The following is a 20403-nucleotide window of genomic DNA, read 5'->3' on the forward strand; positions in this document are numbered from 1 at the left end:
GTCGATAGAGAGATAGGTATCCATCCATCTTTGCTTGAAAAGCCTGTTTTTAATAGTACTTAAAATGGTGACTTTGTAGTCGTCAGAACTACAACTCTCTGCAGCACCAGAGACACCGGTATGTTAGATTTTCAGGAGAGGTATCGTTAATCACACCTTAGTGTGCTTTACCTTATCTGATGTCTGTCAATTATTACGAAATCATGCTCAATATAGAAAAGATCGAAGGGTTAAAAATTAGATAGGCATTTAACTAGAATTAACCAAGATTATTGCATCTCATATTAGCTTTAGGGTCTGCAACTTCATATAAGATATTCATTCATCCAAGAAATAGTTGCAAATTAATTACTTGGTCCTAAATTTCCTAGCAAGATAGTTGACTCCATAAGGCACTAGCATCAATTGCTTAAAATCTAATAAAATCCTATAAATCTTGCTAAATCTAAATCAAATACTTGGTCGCATCATTGTGTCTCCTAAACTGGTTGGTTTCCAACTAGTTCTCCTTCATGTTGATTTGGGGTAGCATCGGGTGTGCTCTAGCCATGAACATTGGTGGAGAGGTTAAAGTGCATGAGATCTCCAAGACCCAGAAATGGTTTGGGCAGATTCTTCCCGGTTTAGGAGATATTAAAATAATTAATAATTTTAATGAGTTCTTAAGTCTAAACTTAGTAAAAATAAAATATTAATGGATATTAATATAAAATTGAGTTAGAAAGTTCCAAAAGACATGGATCAAGCCAAATCTAATCTTAGCCATTGATTAGAGATGTAATATCGGTCGTTGAAGGACCAACAGGAAAAGTATAAGAGGAGGCTTGAGGGTCAGTTGGAGAACACACCAAAGTGATCAGTCATTCGATTTTCTAGAGCGGGGTTTGCTAAGAAAATTTGAATCAGTGATCAGTTTGCAGTGAGGGGTAGTAAGTACTAGACAGAAAGGCAGAGATAGTGCCGAGAGACCATCGCAGAAGCAGAGAGAGGCAGACATTGAGCCAGAGGGAGCCACGCAGAGCTAGAAGGGACTGCGCAAAGGCCAGAAGGGTCTGCGTCATCCACGCAGAGGGTAGTAGGAGTGATGCAAAGGGCAGTAGAGGTTGCGCAGTGCCTCAGAGGACTAATGCAGAGGGTTTTGGGTTGACGATGAGGCCAGGTGGGCTGACGCTGAGCTTCAGAGGTTGCTAGAGAGGGTTTCGTGGGGCATATTTTTTAAATATCTGCTTCTGAATAGAGAGGTATTACTGTCGGATTATTTTCTCTGTTAGGTGAGCCAGTTGGCACCCAGTTGTACTCAAGGATAGACTGCATAATAAAATGACCCTTTGAATTGCTGCAACGATTTTTCCAAGTTGGGTTTTTCTGGGGACGAGTTGTCCAAAAATAACGATATCACTTGTGTGTTTGCTATTTCTTTCAGTTGTTGATCTGTAGATGGTTGAAAATGTATCGTGTTTATTTCGATATTTAAATGTTTAAATAACTTGTTCGTAATTAACAAGTAGGAAAAATAAACCAGAGAATACAGATAAAATTTCTAACGGGTAATACTTAGAAATTTCAACACTTCATTCCATTTTTGTAGGGTCTACCCCTCTTAGACTTCTGTAGGGAGACAACTTAAATGGAGAGATTGGGGATCAGGGTGACAGCCCCCGATCTGAGCCGTTATCGTGGTGCCTAGACATTTTGTGCGACAACACCGCTGAAGGCCTACAAGATGGAGATGGTGAAGGCAAAAAGGCTGATTCTCGATGGAGTTCAAGATCATGTGGTGTCTCACATAGTTACCAAAGACACTAATCGAAAAATGTGGGAGGCACTTGCTATGCTATAAGAAGGATCTTTCAAGCAGCAAAAGATGTATCTTGAGGAGAAGCTGAGATGCACGAGAATGCATAAAGGGGAGCTCATAGACCCATTCCTTAGTAGGCTTCAGGAGGTTGCTAGAGAGGGTTTCGTGGGGCATATTTTTTGAATATCTGCTTCTGAATAGAGAGGTATTACTGTCGGATTATTTTCTTTGTCGGGTGAGCCAGTTGGCACCTAGTTGTACTCAAGGATAGATTGCATAATAAAATAACCCTCTGAATTGCTACAACAGTTTTCCCAAGTTGGGTTTTTTCTGGGGATGAGTTGTCCAAAAATAACGGTCTCACTTGTGTGTTTGCTATTTCTTTCAGTTGTTGACCTGCAGATGGTTGAGAATGTATCATGTTTATTTCAATATTTATATGTTTAAATAACTTGTTCGTAATTAACAAGTAGGAAAAATAAACCAGAGAATACAGATAAAATTTCTAACGGGTAATACTTAGAAATTTCAACACTTCATTCCATTTCCATAGTGTCTACCCCTCTTAGCCTTCTGAAGGGAGACAACTTAAATGGAGAGATTGGGGATCAGGGTGACAGCCCCCGATCTGAGCCGTTATCGTGGTGCCTAGACATTTTGTGCGACAAAACCGCTTAAGGCCTACAAGATGGAGATGGTGAAGGCAAAAAGGTTGATTCTCAATGGAGTTCAAGATCATGTGGTGTCTCACATAGTTACCAAAGACACTGCTCGACAGATGTGGGAGGCACTTGCTATGCTATAAGATGAATCTTTCAAGCAGCGAAAGATGTATCTTGAGGAGAAGCCGAGATCCACGAGGATGCATAAAGGGGAGCGCATAGACCCATTCCTTAGTAGGCTTCAGGAGGTTTCTAGAGAGGGTTTCGTGGGGCATATTTTCTAAATATCTGCTTCCGAATAGAGAGGTATTACTGTCGGATTATTTTCTCTATCGAGTGAGCCAGTTGGCACCTAGTTGTACTCAAGGATAGATTGCATAATAAAATAACCCTCTGAATTGCTACAACGGTTTTCCCAAGTTGGGTTTTTCTGAGGACGAGTTGTCCAAAAATAATCACGTCACTTTTGTGTTTGCTATTTATTTCAGTTGTTGATCTGTAGATGGTTAAGAATGTATCGTGTTTATTTCAATATTTATATGTTTAAATAACTTGTTCGTAATTAACAAGTAGGAAAAATAAACCAGAGAATACAGATAAAATTTCTAACGGGTAATACTTAGGAATTTCAACACTTCATTCCATTTTCGTAGGGTCTACACCTCTTAGCCTTCTGTAGGGAGACAACTTAAATGGAGAGATTGGGGATCAGGGTGACAGTCCCCGATCTGAGCCATTATCGTGGTGCCTAGACATTTTGTGCGACAACACCGCTTAAGGCCTACAAGATGGAGATGGTGAAGGCAAAAAGGCTGATTCTCGATGGAGTTCAAGATCACGTGGTGTCTCACATAGTTACCAAAGACACTGCTCGATAGATGTGGGAGGCACTTGCTATGCTATAAGAGGGATCTTTCAAGCAACGAAAGATGTATCTTGAGGAGAAGTTGAGATGCACGAGGATGCATAAAGGGGAGCGCATAGACCCATTCCTTAGTAGGCTTCAGGATATCTGAGATCAATTTTCTATAGTAGCGTCAGCGCCTCAGCCTACTAAGTTGGTGTGATTTTCTCTAGACAATGTTTCCGAAGAGTGGCAAGTCTTCATACAAAGTATTCTCGGAAGGGAAATGTTGCCAGACTAGGATTGTATGTGGGTTGATCTGCAGCAGGAGGAGATGAGGCGAGATTTAATGAAGACCACCATCACTAGCAGCAGTAGCAGCAGTGGGATGAAGCAAGTAAAGGAAGAGGAAGATGTGGCCCTCACATCAAAGGGGTAGCAGGAGCGATGTAAGAGGAAGAAGGATGTTTCAAAGGTGAAATGCTTCAGATGTGGTGAGATTGGCCACTACAACACTCAATTTCCTCTCAGAAAGAAGGACAAGGAGGAGAAGCAGGATCAACAGGCTACATCCACGGAGATTGACTGACTGTCCTCCAAATTGGAGGAAGAGTTTTCCATGATCACCAAGATACCTAGAGGAGTGAGGTGGGGTGATTTGGTTTTGTAGCCCCAGAGAGCTACAGGTTGGGCAGTTTTCTTGAGGAGGTACACCTCATGAATCAATACCTTGCTACGGAAGCCCATAACATGCAGTGGCATGATGGATAAGTGGTAGTTGGTGCAGTCAAGTGCCAGAGTGACAGATGCAGTAGCTAGTAGCAAGTCAGATGTTGGGCAGCACAGTGTAGAGTTGGCAGCAGAGAAGTTGGTACAGATCAGAGTCAGCAGTAGCACAAAGGCTTCAGTGGTAGTGCAGAGTCTAGTAGCAATCAAGACTCAACTGACAGATACATCATACTGACCATAATTGGTTCAGAATTTTGGATGCTTTTCCATTGCATTTGTTGTAGTTGCAAAAACAGTAGATGGAGAGGGAGTTGTAGTGTAGATGTAGTGTTGGCAGCAGTTCAGCAGGTCCAGCAGCAACACAAATGCAGCGTTTATCAGAGTTGCGCAGTAGTTGGTGGGCAACAGTAGCCAGACATCAACAACATAACAGGAGGTGGTGCAGAGACAAGGTGTTGCTTCAGTGGGTTGCAACACTAGAACACATTCCTCGCTAAGAGGGAGTGTTGATTTTTGTAGCATCGGATGTGTTCTAGCCACGAAATTTGGTGGAGAGGCTAGAATACATGTATTCTCCAAAACCTAGAAATCATTTTTGGAAATTCCACCTAGAGACGACTTAATTAAAATAATTAATCTTTTTTTAATGGTGCCTAAGTCTAAACTTAGGAAAACTGATTAATTAAAGGGTATTAATTAAGTCATGGTGAGAATCTTCTAGAAGAAGACATGGATCGAGTTCTAGTTAATCTTAGCCATCGATTATGTTTTAATCTTGGTCGTTGATGTCTCAACGAGAGATTATAAGAAGAAATTCGATGGGGGTTGGAGAACACACTTGGATCCACCAGAAATTCGATTTCCAAAGTAGCAGTTGTGAGTTTCTGGAGGTGATTTAGTAAAGTCGAAGCAATGAGAGAGGGGTAGGTATAGCAAGACCGAAAGGAAGTTTCTCCAATCCAGTGAGTGCATAACAGAGAGGCAACACAAAGCTTCAGAGGCAGATCCATATTTTGTTGAGGAGAAGTCGAAATTCAGTGCCAGAAGTCTGAGTGGAGCTCAAAGGCCAGGAGGATCGATTTTCCAGATAACAGCTGATCAATTAGCAAGAGATACGTTGGTCCGAATTGTGGGGTGCAAATCTGTATAGGTTGACGTAGAGGCAGTGCGGAGGCAACAAGGGACAACTCATCTTGAGCCAAGGTCAATGTCGGATCACCGATGGGAGTGAGATTTTTCTTACTAGATCTTCTGTCAGTTATTTCTCTATATGGAAAGCTAGATCCGAGCTTCCATAGATTTTCACTCAGATTTACTACTGCATAATAATAAAATCCTCAACTGTTGCATTGGTTTTCCCAAGTTGGGTTTTTCTGGGGACATTGATCCAAAAATAAAAGTGTTATTTATGTGTGTGTGATTATATTCTTCCAACATTATTTTTCTTCCACAGTATTGTATTTTTGAAGCCTGCAATGTATTAGTTTCGATATTTATCATAGGATGCAGTAAATAATTTGTTCAAGTTGTTTAACAAAAAGAAGAAACTTAATCAATTGTTGTAGTAGAATTTGGGGTTCTTGAATTTTCACAATTCTTTGATGTGTAAACAAAATGGAATCTGAAAACTTGATCAAAGAATCTCATGTAGGGTTTTGTGGGGGACATTATGTCACTAGGACCACTATGCACAAAATATTGAGAGCAGGATACTATTGGATTACTATTTTCAATGATACTTTAAACTTCGTCAAGAAGTTCCAACCATGCCAATTATTCACTGGTAAAGAACAACTTCCTTCTCTACCCTTTAAAAGTGTCACTGTAAAAGCACCTTTCCAACAGTGGGATCTTGATTTTGATCGGAGAATTCAAAGATAATTCAAGTAACACGGACAAGTGGATCTTCATCGCCATAGATTATTTCACAAAATGGGTGGAGTCCATACCTATGAAGAGAGCAATCGACCAGGCTATTATGGACTTCCTTGAGGAGATAATTATCACGAGGTTTGGTGTTCCCGCCATGATTGTGATTGACAATGCTAAAGCCTTCGACTCTATGGTATTGGTATCAATGTGCTATGACTATGGAATTGTGCTAGCACACTCATCAAATTATTACCCTCAAGGAAATGGTCAAGCTGAGTCAAGTAATAAGAACCTCCTAAAGATCATAAAAAGAACAATGGGAGAGAACAAGCAGATTCGGGATAGTAACATTTTAATTCTTTATGGGTTCACGACACTACGGAAAAAGGCACTACTGGTTATAGCCCATTTCAACTGGTATATGGAGCTAAGGTGACACTACCTATTCAATTGAAGCTACCTGTGCTTTAGTGCTTGAAAATGACATCCGACCGGTAAGAAGCTATACTATCACAGATTGACCAAATAATAGAAGTTGGCGAGATGCATAGAAGGGCTATTGATAAACTAGGTCGAAACCAAGAAAATATGAAGATCGCTTTTAACAAACAAGCTAGGCTCTGAGCCTTGGAACCCAAGACCATGCTCGTCTTGTGGGACAAGAGAAGGGTAAAGCCTGGTATGCACAAAACGTTTGATAGTTTGTGGGAAGGTCCCTAATGAATATTGGATATAGCAAGTATTAATGCCTATCATCTTTAGACCCTTGAAGGAGAACCAATTACCTTTCCTGTGAACGGTCAACTCCTAAAGGAGTACTATCTCGATGGGACGTGAAGTGTAGGATTGCATTGCATGTTCATTCCTCATAGCTAATATCATCAAATCATATTCTCATGCTAGAATAGATTGCATGAAGATTAGACTTGCATTTAGTATATATTTACTTTTCTATATGAACTATTCCTTTTATGAAAAACATGGGCAATTATAATACACCCAACACACATGCTCCCAAACAATTGTATTGTGATGTGTAGGTTATAGGTCTGTCGTCCTAGGAGATTGTTGGAGTTCTCATGTACTCCATGTTCGAGTACATGAATTGAAATCCAATAGAATTAAGGTGGGGAACATCTCCTCTGAAGATGACGAAGAAATTGATCCTGAAAGCCTTTGGATCACACAAGAGAAGGTGGATGAATATAGTAGGTCATGTAGGGGGTTAGTAAGGGAATGTAATGCCAATGAAGTATTCTTCCATCTACACGAAGAAGAGGTGAAACTTCATAAGATGAAATGTGAATATAAAGAAAACCCTACCACTGCTCTCCTCCTAGAAACATTTTACCAAAATCATGTAACGAATACCTTAGCTATTGTTCTTCAAGAGAAAAGGAAAGAAGAGAAGTCCCGCTTGTCGACCAACCAAGATGAAGATAACCTTGGGGATTTAGGTGATGAGCAAGAATATGAGTCCTCGTTGGGTCCATATGATGAAGAAGACGACTTTGAGAACACATGTATTGGGGAAGAGAAATCCGTTGAATATGACACTTGGCCCTCCCCTTTGCTTTTTCCTCTTTTTTATCGCTTTGAGTCTTCCTTAAGTAATTCTCTCACCCCTTGTCATATAATCTCAAGTGTGCCTGAGCCCTTCCCCCTTTTGATTGTAGTGCCAAGGGAAAGCTCTCCATTGACTATTCTTTATCTCCGTGGACACATCCCCACAATTAGGATCACTCCATAACCTCCCCTCTCCAATGTGGCCACCACTGTGAGCAACCTATTTTTCGCACTCCTTCCTCCCCTCACGCTTCGTTCCCCTCTCATCACAACCTTGTGCCGCATAATATTATAACAAATAATTGTGATAGGGAGTTCTTGAGAATGATATTTCATTCCACGATTGTGTACTTAAAGGGAAAGACCAACAATTCTAGATTGACTTATTTTCTTTCTCCAGGGACTTCCCTTTACCACGAATGGAGATCATGTTTTCCCACCTCCCACCCACTTCATCCTCCATGTGACTATGTCCACATTCGATTTGGGATTTTCTACATGAAAAATCATACTAGCAGGCATATGTATATTGATGTGATGATATGTTGGTTGCACTGCCTTTATTATTACACTTAGTATTAGACTTACTATATGCATGTTAGGATAGAATGCATTGCATGCTCATTTTCTCATTAGAACTAACATCATATGATATTTCTCATGATATATTAAGTTGCATTTAGATTAAATTTGCATATCTTTTATTTCCTGTTGATATTTACGGCCTAATACCAAGCACGGGTGATCATAAGACACCACAAAAACATGTTGTCCCATGTGCTTTGTCTTTGTATGTGCAAGTAACAGGTCTACGGTAACCAAGAGATTGTTGGTGTTCTCATGACCTCCCGTTCGAGTAGCTTCGCGCACTTTTCCAAGAGCTCATGTCCCAGTTGAAGCCAGATGTTACCCACCACTTGTGGGTAGTGTGTATGGGAGAAATTTTGTCTCCTAGATGGTCCTCAGTCAGCAACCAACAGCCTCTTGTAGCCACCAGATAGTTCGATGTGCTATTTTCTTCGCCATCTAAGCCAGTCTTGTGGTCCCTCAACCACTTGTCATGAATGCATGTTTGAAGGTGGGCCTTATGACCCCAAAGGTATAGCTTTTCATTGGCATAATTGATTAATTTTCCTTACTTGTCATGGGCACTTTTGGACATAGATTGGTGGGGGGATTCAACGGAAAGAGTGGGTTAGGGTTATATTCTTGTCTACATTGCTCGATTTCGTGGTTACCCTTGTATCCTAGTCCCATGGGGTCTCCTTTACTGACCATTTGGCTTTTGGGTTTAGGGTATTCACTGCTACATCTCACACATCATGCTCTCCATCCCCTGGAGCCCTGAACAGTTATGTACCACGATCTACTCCATCCTACACTTATATACCCATGTATGGGCTTCCCCTGTCATAACTACCCTTGCAACTTGACATGTGGCTTGGATGTTTCCCCTGATCCCCACTCCATTCCATTATTATATCATTTTCCACCTACCACTTGAAGGATGGACCATGGACATGTCACCCCCTTTATAGGTTGAAACCACCTAATAGGGTCCTTGGCTAACCCCTTATTGAGCTTGGAGACACTTATACATGCCAAAGCCCACAATGGAAGGGCATGCCACCATGAAGTGCCCCACTGGTTCCATGACTTGTAAGCTCTTTTACTTGATTATTCTAATGATTTATTGTATTGGAGGGCAAGGGGACACATTGGATCTTATGCAGGAATGCAAGTGAATTTCCATTTGGGGCTTGGTCTCCCTATATGGGGTCCTATCCCTCTAGAGGGCCACATTGGCACTTATAGGGTGAGTGTTGAGAGCCATGGGCCTCCACCATAGCCGATATTACTTCATGGATCCCCAGTAACGTTCGTTGATTGCTCTTATTCCACCTTTTGGAAGAGGATGATGCACCTGGTTCACCATGCCCATCCGACTCCACAGATGCACCATAAACTTGGCAGATGTTCTAGGGTCCAGAGGATTGTTCACCGTTGCAGAGGCAAGGCTTATGTCATCAATTCAACCCTTACAGATGGTCTACAAGAACTTCCGATCCATTTGGAGACCTATGAGGATGACCTTGTGCCCCCACACCCACTTGGGAGCACCACAGGGTTTTGCTTGGAAAACAAGGGGCCAGCCCCTTGTCCACTATGTTGGGAGTCCATTTCTATCATGGCACCCTTTGGAATTCATTAGGCCTAATTTAGCCCCTAGAATAAAATAATGTGCACAATAACACTAACTTTTGGTGACAAGCCCACCTAATAGCTCAATAATACATGAATAAGCCTCTAAAGAGGGTTGAATGATAAACTAAGTAAGACATTGGGTAATTGAGGAGCACCACAGGTTTTTGCTTGGAAAACAAGGGGAGCACCACAGGTTTTTGCTTGGAAAACAAGGGGCCAGCCCCTTGTCCACTATGTTGGGAGTCCATTTCTATCATGGCACCCTTTGGAATTCATTAGGCCTCCTCAATTACCCAATGTCTTACTTAGTTTATCATTCAACCCTCTTTAGAGGCTTATTCATGTATTATTGAGCTATTAGGTGGGCTTGTCACCAAAAGTTAGTGTTATTGTGCACATTATTTTATTCTAGGGGCTAAATTAGGCCTAATTAGATAAATCAAGTTCACTAGGAAGTGTATAAATGGATGTGTGATGGAATCATTTGATCATCATCACTTGGATTCATCATTCTCTCTTAAGAGATTTCCGCTATTCTTTTTGGAGGATGAAATTGAATAGATGGATGAATTTTTATGTTTGGATATCTTCATTTTTGTCTTGGAGCTTCTATATTAGCATATGATGATGATTGGATATACTTGTTCTCATATGTAAGTGATCTTTTAACGCTATTTTGTCATTCTTTTCTATGTCACATAAATGATGTTAGGGTTTTCGCTATACTAGACCAAAATTTTGTTGTTTTTCTTTGTTGAAAAGGTATAAATTTGTCTTTTATTCGTGTTGCATCATGTTATGGGCCATGCTTGAATAAGTGAATGTTCCTAGAGATATTTCATTGAAATTTATCTTGATAAGTCATCACATATTACACATTGAATTATAAATACCTTGAAGCAATTTTCCTCATGCCCTAATTTTCATGCGAAATTGTTCTAAAGGCCTCCTTGACTGAATGAAACAATCCTAATCATTGGAATATTCTTGACTCCATTTCTCCCAAAGGAATAGCCACTGGTCTTCCAATAGGTGATCACCTTAAAGCATATTTTTCTCACATTCTCCCTTTGTTTCTAGGCCTAGCCTACATAGGTCACCTAGGGAATCACTTATCTCACAATCTAGCCATCTAAATACTTCGATTTTTGGGCCAACATTGTGCTGGAGTTTTCTCTAGAGGCCCTCCAAATTTGAAGCAAATTCAACGGTGGAATCTCAATATATTGCAAGCCCTAGCTCGAGGACCGTTTCTTGCCCTAGGTTTCCCTCGATTGGTGACCTTATTGGGACAATTGCATCAAATTCAAAGAAAATTTCTCCTTTAATCCCTTTCTCCCCATCAATTAGGTCAAGCACATTGTTGGTTGATCAATTCCATCCCTTTTACCTCATTCTGGGTCCACTTGGCTCTTTGTGGTCCGATAACATTTTAAAGATCAATCCACAAAGACCACTTGGAATCCAAGTTTCCACAAGGATTTTAGGGGCTAGGAATCTCCTTGACAAGCCATATACTTAAGCCCTAGCCCCTGGAATTCCCCTAAGCCCTTCTTAGAGAGCCTTTCATCTTGCTTTCCAAGCAAGCAAGCCATACATTTGAGCCTCTCTTGTGAATAGGCTTCTAGGATCACCTTTCAACCTATCATTGATCCATTCATCTATGTGATACTCATTATACTGGGTCTCCTCCCATCAGTGAAAGTTTGTAAAGAGCATGGAGCCTTAGCTGAGGTGACAGTGACCTATCGCTCCATTGTTGCCCTTGACCTAGTAGTTTCCCTATAGGACCCCACTCCTAAGACCCCTACTAGTTTGAGCAGTAAAGGGACCTAGGTTGATCTATTTGTTCCTGATATATGTGGCTTGTGGGCTGTTGCATATATCTGAGGAGGTTTCTAGGTCCCTATCAAAAAAATTCATTGAAAAAGACCGTAAAGAGCAGGGGGTTTTGGTTGTGGTGACAATGGGCCACTACCCCATTGTTGCTAATAGGTCTAGTTTACACCTTGTATGGTTTCCCTCTCCAAGGCCTACTATATTTTGTGAAAACATGGCTTAAGGGCTCGAACATAGACTTAGCAGGAGTGATTGGTATTTGTGAGTGACTTATGAAAATTTATGAATCTATACATCAAACGTCCTACTGCAATCACTAGTTTATCATCTCCTACTTGTTCTTTACATTCAACAAGTTATTTAATTATTTAAACAACAACGAAAAACACTATTGCAGACTACACATACATACAGATCATGAACTGAAATAACTTGAGACAATCACACAAGGGACACAGTTATTTTTGGACAATCGTCATCGGAAAATTTCAATTCGGGAAAATCATTGCAACATATAGAAGGTTTGTATTATCAAGCAAATTTCTGAATACAACTAGGGTGCCAATTCCGGCTCACCTAACAAAGAATAAACCTGGCAGAATTACCTCTATCCAGAGACATATTTTTGGCGAATCCAAAAATTGGATGATCAAACCCCACAGATGACAATGTTGTCCCTAGTGCTAGGCAGCGATGGCTCGTCCAAGCTCTGCGCTGGAATTACATCACCTCCTCTAGGTGCTGTGTCACCCTCCCAGTGAGCCTCCCTTACTCAGAAGTCGATATGCTGAACTATTGCTCTCTCTGCCCCACAGAAAAACCCCAGCGCTACCTCTAAGGGACTGCGTCAGCCCCTCTAGCATTTGTGTCACCCTCTTTGGAGCTGTGTTGTCTCTCTTGGTGCTTCTCTGCCTCTCTGTTATGTATTCTCAGCCTTGGACTGAAGTCCCTCTACCAAACTGCCCCTCTCACTGCAACTCAAATCACTAGCTTGATTTTCTTAGCAAACCTTGCGCCAGAAAAATCGAACTCTCTAATCTCTCCAGTGTGTCTCTCCAACTAACCCTCAAGCCTCCTCTTATACTTTTCATGTTTATGAATCAAAGGTTGAGATTAAGTCCCTAATCAACGGCTACGATTAAAACAGACTTGATCCTCGTCACTTAGAGGTTTCTCACCCATATTCTTATTAATACCCATTAATATTTTTATTTTCCTAAGTTTAGACTTAGGAACCCATTAAAAATATTAATTATTTTAATAACTCCTCATCTGAGTGGAATTTCTCCAAACGATTTCTGGGTTATGGAGATCTCATGTATTCTAGCCCCTCCACAAAATTTTGAAGCTAGAACACATCCGATGCTAAACAAAATCAACACAACTATACAAATTATTAGGACAACCAACCCAGACATTGATCCCTAAGGAGAAGAAGAAGAATGATAGATCAAAGGTCAAGTTCTTAATTTGTCATGATTTTGGACACTATGCCTCCTAGTGTCCTGTGAAGAAAAGGAAGAGAAAGCAACATGCATCAACAGTTAATGTTGAGGATGATGTCGATGGGCATCCACCTCAGAAGTTTAGTTTTTGTAACTGGAACAGGTGTTCTAGACTCTATTGGTGTCTAAGAGGCTAAGGAACATAGGAGGATAATCATATTGATTGAGGTAAATCGATTTTGCTCTAGTGACTACTTGAAAATTCATGAGAAGGGGTCAAAATGATCTTATCCATTGATTGGAATTAGATCATGGTCATTGATTCATCAATGAGACATTATAAAGAGAAAATCAAAGGGGATTTGGTGATCACTTAGAGACAATGAATTGTAGTGATAGCAAGGGCACAGTGGAGGACACCAACACTAGGGTTTTAGCAGAGGGATTGAGAGAATTTATGGAGAAATTCTTCACAAAGATTCCAACATTCTGAGAGAAGGAAAGATGTCAAATTATTCTGCAAGAGGGAGGTCGATTCAACTAGTGCACATTGTCAGTTTACCCAATGCGAGTTATAGAGGCTATAGTTCTATTTTCAGTGCCAAAGATAACTACTAGAGGATGTGTGAGTGGCTTCAAAGTGTTGTTGGAGGAATTGTATTCGTCGGAACAAATTTCCAGAGGTTGAGAGACTTCCCAAAATAGTTCGTGCGAATTTTCTCGCTGCTAGTGGGAGTTGCAAGAGGAGGTGCGAGTAGCCTGGGAGAGGGCGAATCATTTTTGCATAAGGAAATTATGTGTTTCCAATTTGATTTTTCTTGTGGGAGTGGAGAAAATTATTTGTTGAACTTTGCTAGTGAGAGACAAGAAGTTATTGTAATTCTCAATTTTCGCTAAAGGTTTAATAATAATAGTAAAACCCTCATCTGCAAAACTAGTTTTCCCCACATTGGGTTTTTTTCAGAGACTATTGTCCAAAAATACCAGTGTCAAAACTTTTACATGTGCCTTATTTCTTAGTTCTTGTTATTATTTGTGAAAATTGCAGTACTGATTTTATTCATTATTTGTCGTGATTAATTTCTGAAGACAAATAATCTGTAATAGATAGGAGAATAATTTCCAATTACTTCAATTAAGGAAATTTCCCATGGTATCAGAGCAAATCTAAAGTGCAGGGGTTTGAAGGAGTAAATCAGTGCAGGCCACAAAAAGAGAAAGTAGAGGGACAAGTACCCAAATCAAACCTCTCTAGATTCAGTCGATTTATTTTGTCCAGTTTTTGAATAAATCGAAGAGATGGCCTTAACAGGTTTGAGAGATCGGGACAGGTTAGATTAAGCCTCTAATTTTGGCTCCTGGAAAGCCATAATTCTCTTGTTAGAGGAGAATGGACTCAAAGAGTATGCAACCAGTGTGATGGTCGTTCCTACAGATCCACTGCAACTTTCAACACATAGGAAGGAGGATGCCAAAGCTAGGAGGATTATCTTTGATGGAGTCAAAGACCATATTGTGCCTCATATCTCAAACCTAGACACAACGAAGAAAATGTGGGACTCAATTATGAACCTGTTCCAGAATGCTACCACAAACAAGAACCTAATCCTTGGGAAAAAGTTGAGAAACAAAAATATGAACAAAGGGGAGAGTGTTGGGTATATAAGCAATACTCATATCATGTCATTAAAGTTGAATCCTAGGAATGAAACCCTAGGTGTATATGTGTCCATGTGATCAAAACCCTATCCTGGTCTAGGTCGGTATATGTCAAATGTATTAATGTTGTTTGACATATGATTATAAATGATGATGAATTCCTAGATATTTGTGTTGACCTAATTATTGATGGGCATAAGTCTTAGGGTTTAATCTAAGCCCTTGTCTAAGTTTGATGTTCTAGGATGATGATGTTTGGTAAATCTAGGGTTTTGCAGCTAAACCCTAGTAGTAGTTAAATTCTCTGGTATATATGACAATCTGGAATCTATGAATTTATATAATAATTGCTGAGAATTTGTAAATGAAAATCTAGGATTTATATCAAACTCTAGTAGATGCAAGTCATGATGTCAATTAAGCTATGATTGGTTTTGATTGTTGAAGCTCATGTATGAAATTTAGGATATGTATGAAATCTTAGTGAGGAGTCGAACATATGAATTCTGAAACTTGTTAGATTCATTTTCTAGGGTTTTCTATATGAAGGAACTTGTCCTTGAAAGAATATTGAAACCCTAGATATAATGAGCTTGATATCTTGTTATGTGATTTAGGGTTTGTAACAAACCTTGGCTAAGAAGTTGAAGTATTGAAGTATAGTCTCTTGCTGATTTTGTTTGTATATGCTTATGCTATTATAAGTTTTTGATATGGCTAACTTCATGCTTCTATAATTTTGGTTGTACTTGCTATCTAAGTTGTGCAGGTACATCATCTTCAAGTTGGTGAAGATGATCGTAAAGTAAAGTTAACATGATACGCATGATATATGAATGACTCTGATAAGAAGGATGGAAGCCATGAAAGATTCTCTGGTGTTGTAAAGAAGAAGTAGAACTCCCTAAATTAAGAGGGAGCCTGGATGAAATCTCCCTAGGATAAGAGGATGGTTGAGAATATTCTTTGTACATGAATGATTAGATCCTCTCTGATTAAGAGGGAGTGACATACATGGTTCTCTACTTCATGTGTCATGCACTAGAGCAGGACTAACAACCGTACGTTTTAGTGAAGGCCATGAGTAGGAGAAGGAAATTCGAGAATATATTTTGAGTTGCCACTGAAAGAAGGAAAGCAAGATTTGATTGAAGAATATGTTGCTGTATATGAAGTAGGAAAGAAAAACGTATGATTAAGGAATCTTTTGTCAAAGATTCGGTTGATAGTCCTACTATGGAAAGCTGAGAAGCAACATCAAGTTGTCTGAAAGACCCCAGAGGTTTGTATTTGATTATGTTCATATGAAAGTATATTATGATTGGGGTTGTGTTTGTACAAGTAAATATCTTGAAGGTTTTGATGGCATGTTGGTTATCGATCAATTTGATCGGGAGAGATTTGTTGTCCTTGATCTGCGGGATCAAGGAATGTCGATGCTTTGAGAAGAATTACATGGGAGGACATTTGGTCAACACTTTATGTTGATGTCTAGGTCTCGAACTTCAAAAGGTAGCATTGGTCATTGAGCTTGTTGGGAGTTTTAATTGATGAATTAATCCTCCTAATCAGTGTTGCGGGGGAGTGTCCCTCCTCCCCCTCCCCCCGATCCCGCTCCCAATCCACGCTCTGAGCAGGAGCGACTCAGAAGCGGGTTGAGAGCGTGCCCCCAAGATCGCTCCCTTTTAGCGCTCCGGGCAGGAGCGACTCGGGAGTGCACTCCCAAGATCGCTCCCGAAAAGGGAGTGATCTTGGGAGCACGCTCCCGACCTGCTCCTGCCCGGAGCGTGGATTCGGAGCGGGATCAATTTCAGGAGCGCGCTCCCTAAAAAAATTTTCGCTCCCTGCCTTTTCGGGAGCGTTTTGCCTTTTTTGCAATTTTTTTTTTGTAGTAATGGTTGAAATGCAATTTTTTTTGAAAAAAACAAATAATTTTTTAGTGTGGCCGCTTAATGATAAAGTCTAGGCCCTAGTATTGATATGCTATTCATGATAATGTTAAACTCTTAAAGTAAAAGTGACATTCTCCTTAATCTTCATTTTCATCCTTTTACTTAAATTTTTAACATTACCATGAAATGACTCAGGATGTTTGAAAGTGGTTCCGGCTCATTGGATTTTATATTCAAAATCCAGCAGACTTATTAGTTTTTCAAGATTTCAGGATTGGGGGATTGCAATGTTTCCATTGATGTCATGTATTAGGGTATGGAACTCGTATTTAATCAAGAGCATCAATCCCTCTATGTACCTTGATGTTAGTGACATTGGTTGTCGAACTCCTCTATCATGACCCTTCTCAAAATGTACGCATCACTAAACAAAATCTTGACTTAACATGCTATGCTTTTTCTATCTTATGTTAATGCTTAGAGGGTGATATTAATGACAAAGATCCCTATATAGATACAGAGGTAATGACAAAGATACCTCTGGATATTAATGCTTAGAGGGTGATATTAATGACAAATATCCTGATTTTCCAACAAGACTAAAAAATTAGGCATTTCTCGTGGTGGCAAGAGGCCCAAGCATAAGAAATAGATAATAGATTTACTTCTCTTTTCTAGTTTCTAGTAGCTTTTATAACTATTGACTCTTTCATATTTATTATGATATTTTTTTAAACAATATATGACAATTTAAGTTTGAAGTTGGCAACTATAACTCATTAGTAATGAATTATGAATATGATGCTTCATGAAAGTTGAAAGTTGTTTCATTTCATTTCATAACATTTCTTTTCATGTTAGATATTATTTGTTGTAATGGTTACACTTAGATTACAAGTACAACTTTGGTGATCAATGATGATAAATGTTATATATTGAATTTTGAAAGCTTGAAACTTTAAGATTGATGAATCATGAGACTCAATATGTTGTATGTTACTATGTTACTAACTTGTGGACGTGGTTGATGAAGATTATAACTTCTAGATGATTGTTGTTATATGGTTCAATCTATGTTTTTTTGTATTTTTTTATATCTAATTCATTATTCTACATGTTTTTGTTGACATGTATGTATCAAAATATAAAAAATTATATATATATATATAAAACGCTCTGGGATTCGCTCCCAAACCGGGAGCTTCTGAAAATGTCACTCCCGCTCCCGTTTTCGCTCCCACTCCCCGCTTTCGCTCCCGCTCCCCGCTTTCGCTCCCGCTCCCAAGTAACACTGTTTAATTATCAATCTGGGCTTGTAAACACGAGTTGTACTATGCTTTCTAAATTTAGTTCTTGGTTAGAGTTTTAATGGTTTTCTTTACGAAATGAGTTAGTTGAATCTAGCACACAATTCATCAAACCCTAACAAGCAAAATCAATAATCAAATTTTAACTTGAAACTCTTAATGAATCTGTACTTAAATGAAATCCCAATCTGAATCACAAGATATATGCTAAGCAAAAACTTCTAATTAAAACACTTTATCAAATAACTCAAATCCCATGAAAACCCTAAGAAACCCTAATTCTGTTACCTATGCTACTCTTGAATGAAAGATTGCAAATTCTACTCTACTTCAAGCATGTTCGAAAGGCAAGTAGACTTGAAACTGAACTTGTCAAAAACAATTTTAAATCTTTAGGACCCTGTGATAAGCTTTACTCTTGGGCGCAACTCAGAAGAATTTCCAATAAAAAAACCTATTTCAATCATCTTGCTTGTTTGACTAAGTACAAATCTAAATCCTATGCCTGAAATTAAGAAGACACAATAACTTCGAACCTGCTATCAAATCCTAGCTTAACAAAATACAATCTATTAGCATTCAATCATCATGAAAGGAAAACTTAGCTCAATGAAATCCAACTCTCCTTATCAAACCAATGAAAACTTGTCTGCAAACTGATAAACTTATGACACTTCAAACCTATACTCTGTTTTTAAAATAATAGAAGTTTGAGTTAAAAACAGTCTTCTGCCTGATCAATTCATCAAAGAAAGAAACGATCCTTTAAATTCTGTTCTGGAAATCGATTTCTAAAGCTTAACACATGCTCTGCAAGATATAAATGGAAAATCGAAAGTGGATTTAACTATCTCAGCACTCCATTATCTCAATCATGATAATACCAAATTAAATTGACAATTCCGGAATTTTTATATTAAGGTTCAACGATTTTTATGAGGTTGATCAGTCTATACTCCACACTGTGAATCGAATTCTATTGCTGCAGAAACCTCACACACAACATTCATTCAGTTAAACATTTGCAATCAGACTCTTATGGCAAAATTGGGATGATCATTATGCAATTCGGGCTTGTGATTTGGATTGTGCGTACAATTGGCAACGCTGTTATGTAGCAGAAATAGAACGATCACACAGAGGTTAAAAAAGACAATTTAAATTAGAAGTAGAGGATCAACATGCTGGGTTGAATATGCAGTGGACAGAGGTTATTATATTCATTGTTGATTCGCTCCTAAAACAGAGAGTGCCGAAGAGAAATTAAAGAAATTCGTTTTTGTTGAGATTGACTTGTAGAGACTATGCAATCCAATTAACTGTGGGTGTTAATTAATCTACTCATTTGCCGTATAACCAAATCCAATCTGATGAAAACTAGCTCACTCAGAAACCAAAACAAGATATGTCACAAATGCCAAAACGTTGTTAAATAAGAAAAATGAATTCAAAAGCTCTAGGAATAATTAACACAATCAATCAACGATGTAAACTAAATTTAAATTCCTTTCAGAACAATTCAAACAAACGAACTAAAACTTAAAGCAATCAAATCGCCTACTAGCTATGAAATTAAATTGCCCAGTGGTGGTGGGCCCTTGCCACTACGGGTATGAAACTTCCAGCAAAATGGAGAGAATCAAATGATTATGTCAAACATTTATAGCTCTTGCAGACACAATTTCTTCTTCAACGCAAAACCAAAGCCAAGAGAATTTCCATTTGATAAAAATCTCAGTACAACAATAACAAAAGAGCTTCAATTCCTCAGTATGGATGCGGGTATCTCTCTCCTCCCATGCTTGCTGCTCTACTTTTTATACATGCTGTAGATGAAGGTGAGATTAATTACATTCTAAATGAAAATGGTACAACAAACAAATTCATGTTGTGTTTGACTTCTCTAGATGGCCTTCGAATAGTTAATGATTGATGTTGATGTTATCAATGCATGGATGGAGGAAAAGAACTTATCAAACCGTAACTGTAGCATAAAAATGGGCAGATCCGAATTTCACTGTTAAGTACAAATCTGGACATTTTATATAAATTGGCCTCAGAGAACTCCGCATATCTTTCAAACCATAAGGAACTTTAGAAAATTGTTTCAGGGTTAGTAAATTGGCTATACTAGGATCAAAACCCATGTGCCAGATTGTCTTCATTCACCATAACCTGCACAGAAAGCGAGGCAGAAATTGATAGTTTGAAAATTATTGCAGATTTGGGCAAATTTATGAATTTCTTTCTAGAGACCCACAGGAGTGACCTGGGTGCAATCCAGGTTATGGAAAGGTATTACAACATTATTTTTGACATAACCTCTCTCGGTTTCTCCGGAAGCATGCCAAAAGTGTCAAAAGCCCCAAATTGGTCATTTCCTTACTCTACTGGCTTGTGAAGAAACTCGGCGATGGAACCCTGTGAAAATGAGTTTAGCGAAACCGTCATTAGTAAATCATGGCATAATCATCTTTAATCATAGAAAAGCTAATAAAACTAATGATAATCAACCACGAGGCATAGGATGTGATTTGGCGATAAATGATGGAATTAGGATACGGAATGGGTTACAGACTTGGGGT

This window comes from Pinus tabuliformis, chromosome 9 (assembly GCF_031772625.1).
Source record: "Pinus tabuliformis cultivar Carrire ecotype Pingquan chromosome 9, CPIR1, whole genome shotgun sequence".
NCBI classification, from domain to species: Eukaryota; Viridiplantae; Streptophyta; class Pinopsida; order Pinales; family Pinaceae; genus Pinus; species Pinus tabuliformis.